Below are 20,102 nucleotides of genomic sequence, written 5' to 3'. Positions count from 1 at the left end.
AAAATATGCCAAAAACTAATGTTAGTATGTAGTCGAGTAATCACAATATCTTTTTGTGTTGTCTGACTCTTATATTAGAATTTCAATAATCAAATGGTTTGACAACTGAACAACAGGGTGTCTACAGTTATCAGAAACTTACATTTAATGCTTTTTAAGACCCTTTCAAAATTATTTTTTAACCAAAATAAAATCAACACCAATTTTTGGATATCATCTTTTTCTTATTCAAGCATGGCAGGTGAGTATAAAGTCAAGTATTATGTGTAGTCCTGTGCAGAGGTAGGTTTTATGTAGGAATATAGTTATTTAAGTGAGTTAGTCTTAAACTACATTTGCCAACAGTCAAAACTGTGGACTTTGAAGCAGAAGAGCTGAAATAATTTGGCAAAAAACAGACTATTTAATGACTTTTAAGGCCTTATATTTCTAGAACTGATTTACGGCATTTTAAAACTTTTAAAGGAACTGCATATGCCCTGAACAACCACACAGCTCACTCATCAAATGGCTAGTACAGTCTATAGAGTTATGATCAGGGATGGACTAGGACTGAAATTTAGCCAAGGACTTCGACATAGAGAGGCAGTAATTTTAACATTTTATACCACACATTTTTGTGGCATAAAGAGAATCTGATGATACTGAAGACCTTAAAGACACCTAGGATTACTTGTTGACGCCTGCCTCCCCCAGGTTGTGTAAGCACATCACCACTGCACTGAATCAAAACAAGACTAGTCCAGACAAGCCTCAGTGAGCATTAAGTCACAGTATACTAAGTACTGCTTACACCAGTACCAGACTCCAACAGTCAGTCCACTGGATGCCAAAACAGTTACAAATGCTCACATTTATATATGCGCACTTAAATACTCTGTTTTTCAATGCATAATTAAAACTAAAGTGCAGTCCCATACAAACATAACAAATAAAAATGTGTTTGTGGAGACACAAACAACCAAGCACCAAGGTATACAGGCCTATACCTTCTCAAAACGCCAAGGTAAATGGAGACACTCCTACCTGTCAATGCGCAGCAGTCCAACAGTCATCTGCAACCTTGGCCCCTTCATCACGGAAAACATCTGTCAGTTTGGCGCATTTGACATCTCACAATTTTAGTTTCACTTTTTTGCGTTTTAGCTCGTAATATCTCTGCAACACACATTTCTTTTTCAGCTCCAGTCTTCTTGCCTTTCGCCCTTTCCGCTAATGACGTTTACTTCAAAAACTTCGCACAGGTGTAAACTCCTAACGATGATAACGACTGAGCCAATCAGATTTCAGCAGAGACGAGGATCAGTCCAAATTTGGAGGGGCCGCTCGTTTCCCCCCTCGATATTTAAAGTATTAGATTGGCCCGGGTTACAGGCAGCGTTCTGACATCAGTGACTGAAAAATAAAAACCATATGACCACTACATGGTGCGGGAGTCTTCCAGGGGCCAGTTGGTCATGATCCAGTCAGACTGGAAAAACAATTGAGAAAGGAAGATCTGCTGAAGGACTATCACTCACTCTTTTGTGCATCTTGTTCAAGTGTTGTCATCAGGCCTCTCTGTGGTCATTTCAGCAGCCACATCTCAATTATATGAAAAATAAAGTTTCTTATGAAATGACCTCCATCGAGTTTTTGGATGAATCTGCAGCACCTGCTTTCACTTTTCATTGAGCTACATTTTAAATGTATGGAACTCAGATCTTACCGAGACATTACATAATCACTTGTAAATTATCCGTCCCATCTTATGAATGTCTTCACTTGGCAGCACCATACCCATCCCTAATTGCATCACTCCATTAACTCAATGTATCTTCCACAAGAGGTCAGCAAAAGCAGCCCAGTTACACTAAATGATTTGTTTTCATGTCTTTGGAAAGTCAATAACCCCCCAGAGGATTATCCTATACAGCCTGCTGCATAAGAAGCACATTTGTTTATTACATTTTCTAGCCGTGACAAACAATGCCCCCCAAAAATGTATTATACTCAACAGCCTCTGCAGACATGAATGTGCTCATATGTGGCTGCATATCCTGGGAGCAGAGGAGCTGTTACCCAGATGCTGTTTAAGAAAACTGCCCTCAAGTTCTGCTTTAGAGCTCATATTTTTGATTTATGAGTCACACATGTAAACCACATGCTGTGCACAAGTATTTCCTGGTTACATGTGACTGTAGATGTGATGCAGCAGTAGAATAAAGACATGCAAGCAGAAATTAAATACAACAAAGCACACAAAAGAAATGTTTTAATACTCTCCAGCGATGCCAAACTTAGACTAATGCCTATTATTATGTTTTACACCTCTTCCATGAGCTGTCACCATGGTTCTTATATCTAAAATCACAGCCTTATTTTGGTGTTTGCTCATTATATTTCCAACTTTTTGTGAGCACACAAAGGCAGCATGACAGGTCCATCATTGCCAGCAGGTGGCTCTACTTACATACATGCTCTAAAAGTAGTAAAACCTTTGGCCAGTTCCTTTTTACTGTAAATGATGTCCATGTGATTTTGTGATGTGCTAACCTGAGGCACTCTCAACTGCACCGTGTGTCTTTTATTTATAGAAATTGAAATGATCTGTGGCTATAAAAATACAGAAAAGCATCACATGCATACACATTTGTAACATCATATGACATGAAATAACACCATAAACTTTGATAAGGTCAGTGTGAATTCATAATGTAAACCCCCAGAGGAACCCTGCAGGAGTGTTGCAGCTTAAAGCATCTCTTAATGTAGTGAACAAATGTCACGTGCTAAAATGTCAACCGTAAAAACTACCATAAGGGAGGAAAAATAACAAGAGGCTTTTTATGCACAGGCTTGCCCTTTATCGTCCGGTGATGCAGGAATGTGAGGGGATGCTGAGTGTCCACCTGATACACTGCTCTGCGCCCGGGGGAGGGTCTCCAGTCTCCACTCTGGCTGCCATAACACAGCTCAGCTCAGGCAGGCAGGCAGGCAGGCGGGGGGAAGCGCATCATCCTCAGAGAAACATGATCATCAGGGGAATATAAACGCGTTATTCGCCTCCGATCAGATGATTCGACAACTCCATGCGTTTTGCCGTATCCTCCAAAGGACATAACACAAGAGGCAGGCGTGCAAGGAAAGACACAAGCCGACATCATCAGCCGCTGCGCCGCTGTGTGAGGCGAGGTCATCGCGGAGTAACCAAGGTAAGAGGAGAGGGGGGAAAAACAGCAGTGAAAACCAGCCGGGCTACTTTTTTTCCATCTGCGTATTTATGCGTAAACACCAACTGTTTTCTGTGGACTGTGTACCCAACATCGTTTTTAAAACCTCTCCTTGTACTCAGTGTAGCTGCTGGGATGTAACAGCCGACGTGCGTCTCCCTTATAATTAGACCATACTGCATTTCGCTCAAAGCAACAACACATCTCCAGAGAAAAAACAGCATGCAGGCCACAGGGATTGGACATGATATTCCGTCTGCCATTCCTGTAGACAACATACAGTAAATATGGGTTAGTGGAGCAAATCCACACGCCCCGCGACCACCAGGATGCCCCATGTGATTATTTGCTCTTCTACCAATAATTGATTTTACATACATTTTAGAGTCATCTGAGAAATCGGTGATTTCATATCGATCAGGTTTTATGGGGATGGGGCGCATTGGATATGCAGCATCCTCACTGGTCTAGACAGAAAATGCAAAGAGGGGCGAGTACACGTAGTACACATGTAGCTACTAGACAGGCCTGCACACTGCATACAGTCATACTGGCTGCTCTATCTTACACAGCATGTGTTGTTTTCTGATATCACTCCAGAGAACATTTTATTTTGATACAAAGGCATATTCAGGTCACATTTTGGCTCCTTCATCCATTTCACACATTCTCTCAGTTTATCATATTTGCAGCATTTTCATTCAGGCACCAGTGACAATAACTGACCCATGAATGTGACACACAAAAGTAATACAGATGCATTTTCATAGCTGTGATTGGTTAGCACAGGCTCTGCTCTTAGTATGATAATAATGTGACAATGAGATGTCATCATCCTTGCAGCATGGGAAGCTGGTGGAAATGCCATGTGTTCACACGTGAATTATAAATGTCCCCCCACTCACCATAACCTCATTCACAATAACTTCACCTTCAGCTCCATCCCTGATTGAATGGCCTAAAAGCTGATGTTAATTTTAGAATTACCTCAGACTCCTCATCCGCGGTCTGAATATTGGGCTACATCGCCCACATCTTTGTCACCTCGGGAATACGCGAGTTATAGTTAGACACATGCTAATTTGGAGATTAATTTCTCGATGATGACTTTTCAATATCCTAAGGTGAGAAGGATGCTGATGTGTTCAAAGAGACCTGTTTTGAACTGGTTAAGCGTAGCCGTGGGTGTGAATGGGTGGGCAGTTTATGTAAACTTTGACACATGAATGCAGGACATTGATATGACAGCAGCCTGTGTAGAAAGACATGAGTCACTGTTGAGTCAACATGATCCGTTTCTCTTGCTTAAAATGACGTGTATCTGCTTGAGGGATAATTCAGAGGTTGCCATAGATGCTCTATCAGATGGCATTCATAAAACCTAATTCAGCGCTCCAGGTATGAGATTAGTATTTAGTTAACACCTGAGAGAAGAATGGGGAAAGAGTAGATGGGGGAGATGAGGTTGTGGAGGTGGAAGATAACCAATGTGACTATGTGATGGCTTTAAAAGCTGAGACATTTACGAAAGTGTAAGTCTAGTAGTGTCCTGTCAAATGTTGTATCTGAACTTCAAACACAGTCACAGTAGGTCACTGAATCCATTTTTCTATCCTAGTATATAAAAAGTTAAGTAACACGTCTTCCTTTTTACAATCATGTTGGAGTGCACTCAAACCGGTTAAGCTGTTTTGGAGAGTTTATGCTTCACGCTGACAAATTTAAAGGGGACCTATCATGCTCATTTGGGATTCATACTCGTATTTTGTGTTTGTACTTGAATATTTCACATGCCTTAATGTTTCGTTTCTGCACTCGAGGTATCATTGCAACATCATTGCAGCCGGGGAAATGACTGTAATGGAGTGTAGTGGCACTTTCTGTGGTAAAAATCACAGATAAAAGTTTTTAAACAAATTCTTCACATTCTAACACGTTCCAGTGGGAATATAAAGTGAAATCAGGGGGAAATTAACAACATCAGTAACCAAAATAACTTGTTTCTTCTGTGTTAGCATGCAGCTACATGTAGCAGTGTACTTGCAGCTGGGGGATGACTGTGTAGCGTCACTTTTTACTGTGAAAAATCACCAAGAAAAGCTCATTCATTCATTTTCCGTAACCGCTGTTCCTCTTGGGGGTTGCGGAGGGGCTGGGGCCTATCCCAGCTGACATTGGGCGAGAGGCGAGGTCCACCCTGGACAATGGGCCAGACTATCACAGGGCTGACACATAGAGACAGACAACCATTCACACTCACATTCACACCTACGGGCAATTTAGAGTCACCAATTAACCTGCATGTCTTTGGACTGTGGAAGGAAGCCAGAGTACCCTGAGAAAACCCATGCTGACACAGGAGAACATGCAAACTCCGCACAGGATTTGAACCAGGAACCCTCTTGCTGTGAGGCAAAAGTGCTAACCACTACACCACCTTGCCGCCACCACTAAAAGCTTCTAAACCTAATTCTTCCCAACCATTGATGTTCCGAGCAGGAGTGTGATCTATCCTTTATAACATCGGCAACCAAGACTGCATGTTTCCCTGACGTTAGCACATAGCTACATGTAGCAGTGTTGGCTGCATAATGTAAACACATGCAGTAACTTGCCTGAAGCAGGTAGTCATATAAAGAAATCTGTTACGGGCAGCCAGTTTTAAAAGTAGAAGAAGAAGTTTGAAACAGAATATCCAGAAAGGTCTGAAGTCTGAGGTCTTTGCTCACAAGGCCATGTTTAATGTGAATGTCCTGTGTGAATGTGAACATTTTTTATTATGTAAATATATGATAGATAATATGGAAAACATATTAGGTCCCCTTTAAGACAGAGAGGAGTTGTACAGAGGAGCAAAGCTTTTATGCAAACTGATTTATATTTTAACACTGTATTATCTTGATTACACTCTTTTATCTCGGCTGGCACGTTCAGCCATGCAGGATAATAAGAGGTTAATTTAGCCGTATAAATGTTTCATAAGGTGAATGGGTAATTATCCTTCATAGTCTGCAGATCTGAACTGTGGTAACTTTTGTCACCGTTGCCTTCTTTGTCTGTTGTCTGTCACCATTTCCACTGATTGTTAATGAAAAAGAGGCATGGCCGTACAAATGAATCCGTCTAGAGAACTGAACCTCAGCCTTGATCATGAAGTGTGTTGGATAAAATTGGTTGTATTCCTCATACATGCAGCTAGGCAGCTATGTAGGCCAGGGATGCACTGCTCTGTTACAATCTTAAGTCACTACATCCATGCACATTTTATTAAAGAAGCACCCACTGCATCATCACAACCCAGTTTCAAAAAGTTCTTCCTTTGCAAAAACCACTGAAGTTTATCACGCTTCTTTGATACACATCTGTTTGAGGTGTAGCCACTTGAAGTGCAAAGTCAGTGTCTCATAAGTAAACTATGACTTGTGGTGTATCTTGCTGCGAGAACAGGAAGTGCTCGTGTGGTCACTGTCTAATAGATAAGGAGGAAATTGACTGTTCATTTTAATGAAAGTGCTACTGTGCTTAAACACAAAGAGCAGTTTCATTATGTACAAAGGAGTCACAGAATGCAGCTACAGGATCAGAATATAGTTTAAAATATCACACCTAACAATGACTTCATATCACGTATTTAAGTACGTAATAGTCATGACTGGAATGTTGGTTCACTGTTTGCGTGTTTCACAGTTGTTACAGTTTCCGTCCACTTACACTGGACTCCAGTGAAAGGACCAAACTTGTCACCCTTGGATGAGCTGCAGTATCAGAGTAGATGAGTGCTGAAGCTGTAATTGCGATGATTATTATCTCTTGTCCCTAGCTTCACCTATATTGTGGCCCAGAAGTGTCATTTTCAGAGTCCTCAAACTTGAGCATGGAGATTACTCTACTCATCCTCTGATATGATGAAGGCATAAAAATAATATTTCTCAGCCATTTCCCTCGGCAGTAGCCACTTATTTTAAAGTGTGGGTGTCCGAGGCTCAGGCTGTGATATGCTCAGTAGACCAGTCCCTTAATGTTAGGACTTGTGGTAGCAGGAAGGTTCATGAAGCCTCAAAGTGGCCGATCTTTACACGAACACTAAGAAGTATCTTTTAATGTTTTTTTTGCAGAGGACACAGTTGTCTCTATCTCAGTTTGTCTTAGTGATTAGGTAAGTTCTCAGCAGGCAGCCTCACAGATTGAATCAAATTCACAAACATGCAATTTCCCAATCTGACTTGACAAAACACACGGTTCCTCTTGCAGTCTTCCTTTACTACTACTTCCCAAATTTACAGTGGCAACAAATGTACAAGGACACTGAAGATACTTTCATTTAAATGCATTTTGCACTGTCAGCAATGCCATTGCTTTGCTCTTGTTCTGCGCCATTTTTAGAAGAAAAGCACGGCTGAAAAACAGCAATTCATCTGTGTCCTTGCATTACAAATGTCAGAACAAAGTTTTAAATTCAGCCTTGTAGATATAACTGAGGATTCATCAATTGTATTGCTCATTTCTTGCCTAGAATTTGTTCAGAAGCAGATTTTGGTGGACTGCTGAGGTGAAATGACTGAAAGTCCAAATCCGGGGACATGACTAAAGCATCATGTGCACCAGGTTGTGGTTGCTTGAAGAGCACTGAGAATACAAACAGGCATTTTTGAACAATTGACTCGTTCCTCTGCAGAATTCGAAGGATCCCTCTGCGACATTTGGTGACATAGCATCCTTGAATTGCTGTCATTTAACGATCCTTCCTTGACTTTGACAAGCACTGACAGTCTCAGCTCACTCTCCACATTGAGCATCATGAATGAAGGTTACTGCATGCATCTGTGCTCTCTGAAGACCCACAGTAGTTTACCCCATTACATATGAAATGGTGGATTCATCATCTCAGGAAGCCACGCAACGCCATCAATATTAGATTTATGTGTCAGAAAGGCAGCATGGAAGTATCATGAATAGCTAGAATCACTGAATCCAGTGAATATGTGGCAGAGTGTGAATAGCACCCGTCAGATTTGGGTATGGGTTTCAAATATTTTGATCATGCACATCATGATTAGAATAATAAGATAAGACAACAATAGTGCTATTTCATTTTTTAATCAAAAGAAAGAACTTAACCTCACAGCCATGCTTTGCTACAGTACTTAATGTTGCCTGTTTTGGTATGAATTAATGATTGAACCACAGAGTGCTGGGTGATGACTGCACTCCCATAAAACTTTAATGGCCTGCATGTTTCCCCTCTTAGTCAATGGACAGAGTGGCACAGAAAGGAAGCGCTTGTGCCTGCAGTAATCGTATGCCGTGAGCAAGTCTCCTTCTCCTTTGGACTGAATGTACGCAGCTGAAAGGAGAACAATACTCTGTGTGAAAAGATGACGACGGTTTCATAAAAGTCTCCCAAATGACTTTTACGCAAGTGAAATACAGTATGAATAACTTAACATATTTGATACATTTTTTATACCTATTATCATTTAGCACAAGCTTCTTAACATTAATAATAATATATTACATTGCCTATTTATTCGACGCGTATTATCACTTCACTGTAGCACACTGACTATTTTATTTATTATTGATATATTGCACCCCTGCATGGTGACTAAACTTTTTTTAAACCCACTGTAGAACGATTTGTTCAACCGAGAAGAGCGCCATTTCTGCCTCTGTGATTCATCTTTGACTGACAGATTCAGTAACAAGATTTATGTTTGCGGGTCAGGTCAAAGGTCACATGAGCCGTGCTGTGACAGTTTGTCCTCTTTTCTACCCCGACCTTTTTGTGCCCTCTGTACATTTACGAGTTCCACATATAGAATAAATGGAGCAGAGAGTGACTTGTTACTCTGCTGTTTGAATCAGACAAACCGGAGCCATGTTTATCTATGTCGGAGGCATGTTACCTCAAAGAAAACCTTCATCAATTTTACATGTCACTGTCAACTTACTAGTCACAGGGAGAGCTACACCGCCTTTGCAAACAGTTGTATAATGTCTTCTGTGGTTTAGGAGGAGCTTTGGGAAAGTCTGGGAAAATTACTGAATGACATCACTTGAGTCATCCTGTGCTTGGGTGTGGAGTTTAAAGGACGTGGGTGTTTACCAGGCAGGGAGTCTCTGTAAAAGACGTTATTGAGTTACATTATGGTGGGGCAGAATCCCCTATAAGTCAGGAGGACTCTGCTGCATCAGTTTGGATTTTTCTGTTTTGTATATTTACTGCGTGTGGATGAATCTCTATGATCTGTAAATCAAAGACAAGATATGGAGCAGTAAACAGACTGCTTGATTTTAGTGTTGCTCATCACCACTGAATGACTGCAGGTTTAAACTGCGCATTTGAAGGCAATGAAAAGAGAGGTTTACGTTTTTCCTGTGTGCACATTCTTCTAATTTAAGGACCACAATCACCTCACACAAGTATGGGGAAATTATACATTACTTGAATCCTTGCAGTCTTGTGAGTGTTCATATTTTTTATAAAGATGTTGTGCCTGTGATGTGCGTAGTTTTCAGTGCTACAACACCATTGTTGAGACCTAAAAAACAGCATGTCATGAGTTTTTAAAAGCTCAACTGTGCTCGGTTATTTGTCAGGTGAACACAATGCAAGTTTTATGAAAGCTAAGATTTTACTTAAAACAGTGCCAAATGTAGTCTAGGAAACACGAAGAAGAAGTCTTGGCCTAAATGTCTGTTATCCGGATATTAGCAGCCGTAATGAGTTTCCTCAGTGGGGTGGCTGGGCTCAACCTTAGAGATAGGGTCAGAACGGGGACATCCGGAGGGAGCTCGGAGAAGAGCTGCTGCTCCTTTGCGTCAAGAGGGGTCAGTTGAGGTGGTTCGGGCATCTGATCAGGATCCCTCCTCGGCGCCTCCCTTTAGAGGTGTTCCGGGCACGTCCCACTAGCAGGAGGCCCTGCAGTAGACCCAGGACATGCAGGAAGGATTACATATCTCACCTGGCCTGGGAACGCCTTGGGGTCCCCCAGGAGGAGCTGGAAAGCGTTGCTGGGAGAGCGACATCTGGGATGCTTTGCTTGGCCCTGAATAAGCGGATGAAAATGGATGGATGGATGGATATCAGCTAGCTACACCAGAACCCCCAAATTGTTGGCTGTTACCTCCAGAAGCTAAATTGGTATTCAGACCAATAGCGGACGGGTTCCAAGACTGCTAATATACTTCTGCAAAAATCTTTTTTTGCCACCTAGAGTGGTGCTGAATTTGTGCCAGGCCCATGGACCATTTTAGTGTTTTTCTCACCTACTATTCTCACAACCTGTTTCTGTTTCTAACAATGAAGTAGCTTTTTCTCACCAGTCCCCCAACTCTATGGAAGTAAAAGAGCAGATTTTTAAAGCCTCATTCATGAAGGATCTTTTGACCAGATTTACAGTCTTCAGGTTAAAGGTGTTTTTAGTGGCAAACATGTTTATGTTCAAACGCCAAAGACTTTGCAACATTTGGAAAAGTTGAGCACGGCTCCTACCATACGTGAGAAAACGAGGTGTTTTCCATACCTTGTTCATTAATTTCCCTCATCCCGCCTCAGACTGAGTGGGCCCGTCCAGCTGGGTCTGGTGACTAATTCACCTCTTCTCCGCTGCTTTCTGCTCGGCTGCGTCACAGCAGCCAAGTGTTAACAATATGGCTTTGTGTCTCACACCTGTGGGCAGTGGGACTCTGGGAGTGTAGGAGTGAGGGGGCAAGAAGGACATGCTTTCTTTCTCAGGCTCTAGCAAGGCGATAGAATAACATCACAGTCAAGTCTTTGTGTTAAGAGGGAGGAATTAATTCCAACATACTTTATGCAATGGTTTTCATGCAGTTACATTCGCGGGCAAATTTGCGGCTGTGTTTAGTTATATCTTTAATTGGGCTACATTGATTGTGAACACCATTCTCATGTTTACTGTTATTAGATCTGAAGGTGACTCTTACAATTATACTGTCGGAAGCAAGCGCGTGAATGTGTGCAAACTCCTCATGTGTACCACAAACACTGGAAGACTAATTTGGGGAGAATTAGTTTTGCATGGCTGGAGATAAATAGCTTGTTACTGTAATGTTTTCGCTTTGCAACAGTGGGTTGTGCAAGTTGCAGCCGAGGGTGTTGCAGTAAACAGTAAACAAACGTTGGACATGTGCGGTAGGAATGGTTGCATATCCACACCCAGTTGATTAAATGCAGCCGTTCTCCCAGACATGCTGTGCACAGATGCAAACTCCCCCTCATTCCACTTCTCTTGCTGTGTATTCATGCATTTCAAGGATATTTTGTTTTATCTTTGAGTCAGCCTCAAGTAGTGAGTCAGGGGAAATCTGCCTGAGCTTAACAATATATGTTGAATAGCTCTGGCTGAACTTGTATACATCTCTTACTATTTCTTTTTGCTCAATTTTCCAGGTTCCCATGATCCCCTGTGCCTTGATCCCAGTCTAAACTCTCAAAACAACCTCAAGCCCCACCACTGACCTCAGTCATCTCTTCAACCAGCGCTGTTATTGATGTCTCAGAGAGGATGTGAGTAGGCGAAGGACTGAGGGTAGAAACCCCCCCCACAATAAGTCCAACCAAGAAAGGAACAGGGATCACATGGCTGCTATGGACTGACGGGTCAACTGATACCAGATCACACTGGCTTTGCTTGGAAGTGTAAGTCTTTTATTAATCCATCTGACCACAGACCAGGTCAATTATGTTTCAGGAAATCAATTGAAATGCAATCCGTTAATGGGAAATAATCTAATAATTACAGTGTCTCCTTTCTAGATTGATTCTTTTGACCTTAACCGTGTAGCAGACAGTAATCGGAGACCTGTAAGCAGGATTGAGAGGAGGAGATAAAGATACCATAGCACTTCCAGTGTTAGGTAGAGTGTAGTTTTCAGGGAGTGAAAGTGTCTTAAATTTCATAGTCTTAATCGTCACAAACATTTGCATTAATTTATCCACCTTTAATTTCTTTTAAGAGTCAAATGACTCTTGCTCGTCTTCGTGAAAGTCCACATTTCTGATGTTACGAATCTTTAAACCTACCGCTAAACCTAATACCGTCTTTTTACTTTACCCTTGCACTTACCTGTTGGCAAAATATAGCTCAACCTACTCACTCTTACAATCATATTCCTACACAAAACCTACCTCTGCATTGGCCTATATATATACTATACTTACCTTTGTACTTGCCTGCAAATCTTGAATAACAAAAACACAATTTCTCCAAAAATCTGTTTTAAATTTGTTCAAAAACTGATCATAAAAAGGTCTTAAAAAGCCTCAAATGTAAGTGTCTGATACCCGCAGACACGCTGTTTGATAGAAAGGTGTTGCAATATGTTTTGTTAAGAGTATGATGAGTGTATTTTCAAAAGCAGCCTTGTTGCAAAGCCTCCCTCATATATAAAAATACAGCGAGCTGCATTTGAAGATACAGCAGCGCCTTACCAGACTGCACAGCTTCATCCTTTTTACTGCCTCTGTGTACTAAGGGTGTCTACCATTATGGCTGTTATCTCTCTGAACCCAGAATCTAGACATTTATCTCCTCCAGCTCCGACTCCTCTCCCCTCTCCTCCTCGTCTCATCTCCTCTCTCATCTCTCCTCTCCTCTCCGCTGCCACACTTTACTGACATGTGTTTGTGCTCTCGTCCCATCCTTTTCCTTGGCACTTGACAATAGAAGTGGTGGCTGTTTCTGGTATTCTTTTTTTTTTTTTTTTTTTTTTTTTGCGCTGCCTTTGTTCCTCCTCTCCTTGGAAACAAAAAAAAATTTTTTTGCGCTGCCTTTGTTCCTCCTCTCCTTGGAAACAAAAAAAAAATCTTTTATCTTTCTGTGTACAAGACATGCCATCTATTCTGTGCCAAGCACAAAATGTGGATCTGTCTTTGAGGCTGTATTGATTTGTGAAGAAACTGAGACATGATTGGATGCAGCTATCTGTTTGATATATTTTGTTATTGTTTGAGATGCCTCTGTGAACACAACATTCTTTACCTTTATTATAACGCACACTACAATGCTGCAGTACAAATGCTACCCATATTTCTAACATTATTCCTCATGTCTCACTCAAAGTCTGCTGTCATGCATAACTTAGCAATGTTGCTGCTATTGTTCCAGAACAGAAATCATAGTTCAATAAGCATTATGTCTGGCAAATATCCACGAATATGTCCCCCACACAGTGTCACTGATGGAGCATGTTGAATAATTTAGAAATCATCCATTTTTCAGATCAATGGAGATCTCAGTTGCTTTTAGTAGGGTTGTGTCAGTGAGGCTCCTGTTTGTTTACCATGCATCATATCCCAGTACCTGCAATACTGTGGTGAACACCAATTAATCAACATGTAATGCTGGCTCATGGTGTGGTGATGCAGTGTGATGCATCATTTGGTAAAGTGTTAGTGATGCTGGTCTGTTTGTCGATCGATTCGTGAGCATGGTCCGGACTGAAATATCTCAACTACTGGATGGATTGCCATTAAAGTTTGTTGCATTTATGTTCCCACTCAGGATGAATTATATTAAGTTTGGTGACCTTTTATCAAGCGCCATCATTAGGTCAATATTTTAATTTGTCCAGTACTTAAAGCTGGACTGCCGAATTTTTTCATCTCCCCTTTTTGTTAGTGTATGCAAGCACTGTTGACATGTGCTTATGGCATTTGCCAGCAGGTGAGCTTGGTGTATCTTCTCTGTGCCAGGAGTGCTTTCTTGAAGTCAAATATTTTGGCTTTAATGCTTTCTCTGAAAGCTAAGTGTCTTTTTTAACTGGAGCACCCACTTCAGAATTTTTTTTTGATTTACACTGCACAGCCACTTAGCTGCACCAGAGTTAGCCACAAGCTAATTTTCATCTGTAGTCTCTGGGCAGGAAACAGAGAATAATTTCTCTGCTAAAAGATGGTAAATGGACCTGCATTTGTATAGCGCCTTTCTAGTCATCTAGTGACCACTCAAAGCGCTTTTTACACTACGAGTCATGTTCACCCACACTCACTGATGGAACAGCCATCAGAAGCAATTTGCGGTCCAGTATCTTGCTCAAGGATACTTCGACATGCAGCCTGGAGGAGCCCGGGATCGAACTGCTGATCTTGCGATTGTTGGACGACCCACTCTACCTCTGAGCCACAGCCGCTCAAAACACTCATATATAAAAAACACAGTCACAAAATAGAGCATAGTCACGACACAGTGGCTTTAGCAGTAACAATAGCAAGACAACACAACATCAAGTCATTGAAACAGCAACAACAATACAACTACAACATTAAGATATAACAAGATTTCATAATGCTAGATCAAGTGTTTGAGTTCATGTGTGATGGGTGCATGATTGGGTTGATTTTAGCCATGATTTCATCTTAAATTTAAAACCAACAAAGCTTTACTTATCTTATCTCACTTGGTACTGAGTCCCAATAGTTTGTAGCTCTAACAGAGAAGACTGATCTACCAAACTCAGTAGATTTGTGCTGTACTGCTTTTCCAGCATAGCTTCTGCCATACTCCTGCTGCTTTGTCGCTATGACCTTTCCAGCCTGCCTTTTTTATATAAATAAAGCTCTCCCCTCTTTCTGCCCCCGTTAGCTCTTGCTGGTTGACAGGAAACTCATCCTTTCTGGTGCACCAGCATAGGACAGTCACCACAGACACTCTGCGAAATACAGAGAGCTTTACCTGATGGCAATAGAGGGATGATGTTTTTCTGTAGGCTGACGTGGAAGTTAGCATCAACTGGTTCTCTTGTCAAAAAGCCTATGGGATTTTTCCATTGGATTTTAATTATTGCCGAAAATAAGCTCTGTGGCAAATAATCTTCACAAATGAATTCATGATTATTAAAGCCTGTATGCAAACGCCAGAGGTAAAAAGCTAACGTTGGGCTATAAACTAACTACACTACAGTTGCTTGACCTAACGTCACCATAACAACACTGTAAAGCCGCGTTTGGCTCGGCTTGATGTGAAGACGTTCTGTAGTCTCAATTTAACCACTTAATAGCAACCGCCTTTTTTAAGGCACATACAAGCTTCAGAGTTGATGAGTGGGGTATTTACTGATGTATTTTATGTTGTAGACCAAATGTGAAAGCCTCTTAAGCTTGTGTTAACCACAGACCTCATGTCAGGCATCTCACCAAAACCCATTTAAAAAACGTACTGACTTTGAAACGAGGGAACCGCAAGTGGTAAAATGTTACTAATTTCTGGGTGTTAAGTCTCCCTGGCTCACACTATAAGCTTAGTCAGCATTGCGTGAACTTGTTTGGCGAGGGCTTGAATATGTAGCAGATATTCATTTATATGTAAAAGTCCTGCGCTCCAGCTTTAAATATTAATGTCATTCCTATCAACCAGCTGTGGCTTGTGCACAGTGCTAATTGGCAAATGTTAGCATGCAAGATGCTCAACTAATGGGGAACACGCTTAACATTATACCTGCTTAACATCAATATACTAATATTGCCATCATGCGGCATGTTAGCTTGCTGACGTTAGCCTTTAGCTCAAATCACCTCTGTATCTAAATGCCACAGTGAGGCTGTAGGCTTGTTTTATTGCACCATGCCCAGCATCATGTTTAACTGTGTAGTAAATCAAAGTGCACAGAAGATCATATTACCCACATTTATAACACAGTATTTATTAAGAAAGATCAGATGACATAACAGTCAGCTGTTGGCTTTTTTAAATAGACCCTGTGACTGTACAACATCAAATGTATTATGATGGAGTGAAGAGCTGTGCAGTGCATGCTGGGAGAGGCTACATGCAACCCTCAGCAGGATCAGCAGCTATAGATAATAAATAGATTGTGATGTAAAGGCAGGTTTAAGCAGGTAAGGATTTAAGATGGAGTTAGATTTTATAAATGAAATGACACATCAGCTGAGCTCATGCATGTGTGGCATGAAAGCAACACACTGTGTTAGTGCTGGTGCCATTTAATAGTGCCAAGAGCTACTGATGTAAAACATGCATGATTGGCAGTGTTTCACTTTTTTTTTTTTTTGCTTTTTTCATCCCCACTCTAATTTGCACATTTTAAAACTACCTTTAAAAATGACCACAGTAATTGCCAGCTGGTTCCCATTGGCACCTCGTTGCAGCGCCTCGGCAAACGTGTAAACATTGTATTGTTCATGTTTCATCCATATGCTTTGAGGGAAAAAAAGATGTAAGGAAGGATTGCTGAGCAAGCTACTTATTGAGGTTCCTGGCTGTGAAGTTGAAATAGATTGGCAACAAGTATGCGGTTGCAATTTATTGTGTCATATTAAACTAGTGCACCATGACAGCACATACTGAAAGAACATGAAGGGGGAACCTGTGGTGGATTAGCTGCCACAGAAGGAGGAAGAATAAAGATCATGAGTCATACAGTTTTAGCATCAGGATACACACAACAAACCTTATAAAGTTCAACTTGCGATATGTGAACTGTGTTCTCAGTTCATGTCTCAGACTTGCACAGTATTGCACAGCTGTTTCTCTCTGGCATTCGCACGTTTGTCTTCACTCATCTTGTCACGCTTTTGTCCTTCAACCATGCAGAGTAGTAAAGCAGCATTATCTTAATAAACCTCACTCACAGATTCTGACCTATCAGATGATACCTGATTGCAAGGGCTCTATCTGACTGGCCAGTTGGAGAGTTAACAGCATGACACATATGAGACAGAAAAATAGGCGCTACAGACATAATGTGATTTAATAAATTACTGTATTTAAAGTGCAATATGGCGGTCTTTTATTGAGCGAGTTAACACCACAATGAGGATAAAAGGGATATTGTTAATCCCCATATGATAGCAGATTTAATGTCCCAGAGGCTGTGAGATTATTTCATGTGACAATTCAGCTGCAATCTATAGCTATAGTAGGGGAAGCTTCTTCGTTATTGAATTTAAGAGATAACTGTAGATGCCCTTTTTGTCACGGTTATAAAAGGATATGTCAGCAACCTCCATCCAGAGTTTTATGTTGTGGCAACAGGACGTTTAATAGACCTTTTAACGAGTAAAATTCTTCTCTCTTATAAATGATATGAGGTCAACAGAGGTGATACAAATCAGCTTGAGGTGACTGGATCTATTAGCATATGTGTATCCATACTTGGCCTGAAACCAGATTCTGATTCTGATCTAATAAGATATTTAAGAGCTTTAATATTGATTTAAAGCTGCTGTCGAGCTACTTAACATTCAAGACTTTTTACTTTTTATGGCATGCATTTGAGAGATGAGAAGCGTGCCCTATACAGCACGTGTCTTACACAGCACGTCAGTATTGTTCCCTGTGGAGAGTGCATGTAATTCATTATTAAAATGAGGTGTTTAACAAGGCCAGGAGGTCAGCATGAAGTCATGTTATTATGTTTTAAGTATTTAGAAATTTGCACAAACATTCAGAGAACCACACTTGGATGTATTTGTGTTGTTAAATACGAGCAAAGGAAAATCTGTCTCCTGGTCGTTAAAGGTTAAATCTGTAAATACAGTCATTTTAAAAACAGCGTGGGGAAAAACTCTCACCTGGGTCAGTCATTTTTTTATGCTCCTGGTTGGAAATGGATAATAGATCGCCTTCCCCTGCACAGTTTGGTTTGAATTAATGATAAACAGGAGTGGAAAAGCTGCAGGTCTGGCAAAAGGAAAAGACACATCTCTGTGGCGGGTGTTTCTATTTCTGATGTCTATTTTCTGTGAGTCTCGCTTTCAGGTTTTCATGTGAGAGCCAAGGTGAGGGAGATGTTGAAGTGAAGCAGAACAGATTCATTTCAGGAGGCTGCGAGTCTTTGAATTTGAGAGGTGCACAGTATATATATCACTGATTTCTTTTCTCACCGAGGGTTTTTTAGGTTTCCGCAGCCGCCTCACATTTAATGCACAGTCATGTGCTGATCTTCATCTCGTCTCTGTTCACAAAAGGAAAGCGGATCGATGTTGAATAATGCATATTTGTGCTCGAAATATTACCCTCAAGGTTCAACCGGCATGTGATGCATGCTGAATGTTAGCATTGCATCATGCATGGGTGGGATGATTTGCTTCTGCACTCCCAACTCAACTGATGCGGTATAATTTAATTCCCTGCCAACATGTATGTCAAGCAGGTGCAGGAGGTTGAAGCGATCACCTTGTTGTCAGTGTTTCATTAAACAGACAGAGAAGCAGGGATCTGGAATGAATGATGAAATAGCTGGTGGGGATGGCGAGGCCAATTATACCCGAGCATTTTATCTGTCCTTGTTTAAAATGGGTCTCTCCAGCAAATCCCTTTTCTTATGAGGGTCAGATGATGTCATATGCTAATTAAGATATATAAATAGTATATTGTAAATGGCATGAGCCATAATGAATAATGTGTCATAATGACTCATGGCATGTTTCATGAAGATAAATGTAGATTTTTAAAGATATGAAACATATGACCTAAATTAGCAGAGAATTAGATCGTAATGAGAGACAACAGTTCATGTCATGTTCTGTCAGAGTCACCATGACTTGGCTGATCTCTTCCTTAAAACAACACCACACACCAATGCAACTGGGCTGGACAGCCACAAGAAAGGTTCACAGGCTGAGATCAGTGCAAAAAATGTCACTTCATTCCGAACATCCATGCACAAAAAGAAGGGTGCTCAAAGTCCAAAAAATAATAAAAAATAGTTAAAAACAGCCGCAAATGTTTCAGTCGATAGTCAAGGACTGTAACGATGTGCAATCTCCTCTGCAGTCATTTCTTGGTTGTCCATTATAGCGACACACCCAAGATACACTTTTTGTTGCCCTAAGTAGGTGCAGTTTCACACTTCACTTAATATCACACTTCCCTTAAAACAATACAAACGGGGCGTCGGTGGCTTGGTGGATAGAGCGGCTGTTCAAACGGGGCGTCGGTGGCTTGGTGGATAGAGCGGCTGTTGCCGCAGCGGGTCCAGCCTGTGGCCCTTTGCTGCATGTCATCCCCTCTTTCTCTCTCCCCCTTTCACACTTGGCTGTCCTATCCATTAAAGGCAAAAATGCCCAAAAACATATCTTAAAAACAAAACAAAAAACAATACAAACAAACTGCAACAATTTCACGATTTAATGCTTAATTGTCATATCAACATGACTGATTGGACTATGCCTTAGTGAACTCACTTTTAAGCCCTCTAAGGCTGAACTACAAATATTAAGACTGTGTTTGTAGTCAACAACTTTTCACTTTTAAAGCTTTTGTCATATAAAATGACTAGGGCTGTACCTAATGTCATTTTTTTTACATTCAAAACTTGTATTGAGGTTTTAGAATGACGCAACACATATTCAAGATTCAAGATGCGATACTTTATTGCGATGTCGACATATCGACAGGAATTTGTTTCAGTGGAGCTTCACGCGCTGACAAAGTAACACTCACTCAATATGTTCCACAATAAAATAAATACATAAAAATAATATGGATTGAAGCAGAACATTTTGTTAGATGAAAACATGTTGTGAATTTTGTAAATAATTACTTGTATCTTTTTTTCAATCAATTTTGACTTTTGGACTTTACTCTAGAGTTATTGCAAATGTTTGCATCACAGGAATCAGAAATAGTCCACCACAGGCACCACTGGAATCTACCTCTACAAATACTATAATACTAATAATGTTATTGTAGCCTAGGACTTAGATGAGGGACTTACACAGTTGCACAGAATCCCTTTACAGATTTCCTTAGTTAAGGAAAAAATGTTAGCTCATGTACTGCATTGAAAGAGTTACAGCGGTAAAAGTTTCCATGGTGATTTTTTGTTTGCTTGGACTCACATTTGTGATGCCTGTTATTGTCTCAGAGAGTTGGCCTGTAGTTAGGTAGTGAAAAAATGGCAGAC

General features: G+C 40.9%; 2 protein-coding genes across 8 annotated transcripts in view; one reads left to right on the top strand and one right to left on the bottom strand.

Annotated features, from left to right (window-relative positions):
* LOC126406830 (uncharacterized) overlaps nucleotides 1–1,211 on the bottom strand; it is a 182,727-nt gene extending 181,516 nt beyond the window's left edge. For all 7 annotated transcript variants that reach the window (XR_007571744.1, XM_050071347.1, XM_050071348.1 and 4 more), the window contains exon 1: nucleotides 1,027–1,211. The gene's annotated coding sequence lies outside the window, so the exon portion shown is untranslated. The remainder of the gene's footprint in view (nucleotides 1–1,026) is intronic.
* Nucleotides 1,212–2,930: 1,719 nt separating this feature from the next.
* The window catches only part of LOC126406958 (receptor-type tyrosine-protein phosphatase epsilon-like), a 34,329-nt gene continuing 17,157 nt past the window's right edge, over nucleotides 2,931–20,102 (top strand). Inside the window, exons 1-2 of the mRNA XM_050071566.1 lie at nucleotides 2,931–3,194; nucleotides 11,626–11,874. The gene's annotated coding sequence lies outside the window, so the exon portion shown is untranslated. The remainder of the gene's footprint in view (nucleotides 3,195–11,625; nucleotides 11,875–20,102) is intronic.

The sequence above is a fragment of the Epinephelus moara genome, chromosome 19, assembly GCF_006386435.1.
Source record: "Epinephelus moara isolate mb chromosome 19, YSFRI_EMoa_1.0, whole genome shotgun sequence".
Taxonomy (NCBI): Eukaryota; Metazoa; Chordata; class Actinopteri; order Perciformes; family Serranidae; genus Epinephelus; species Epinephelus moara.
This window is presented reverse-complemented; position numbering and strand designations above follow the sequence as displayed.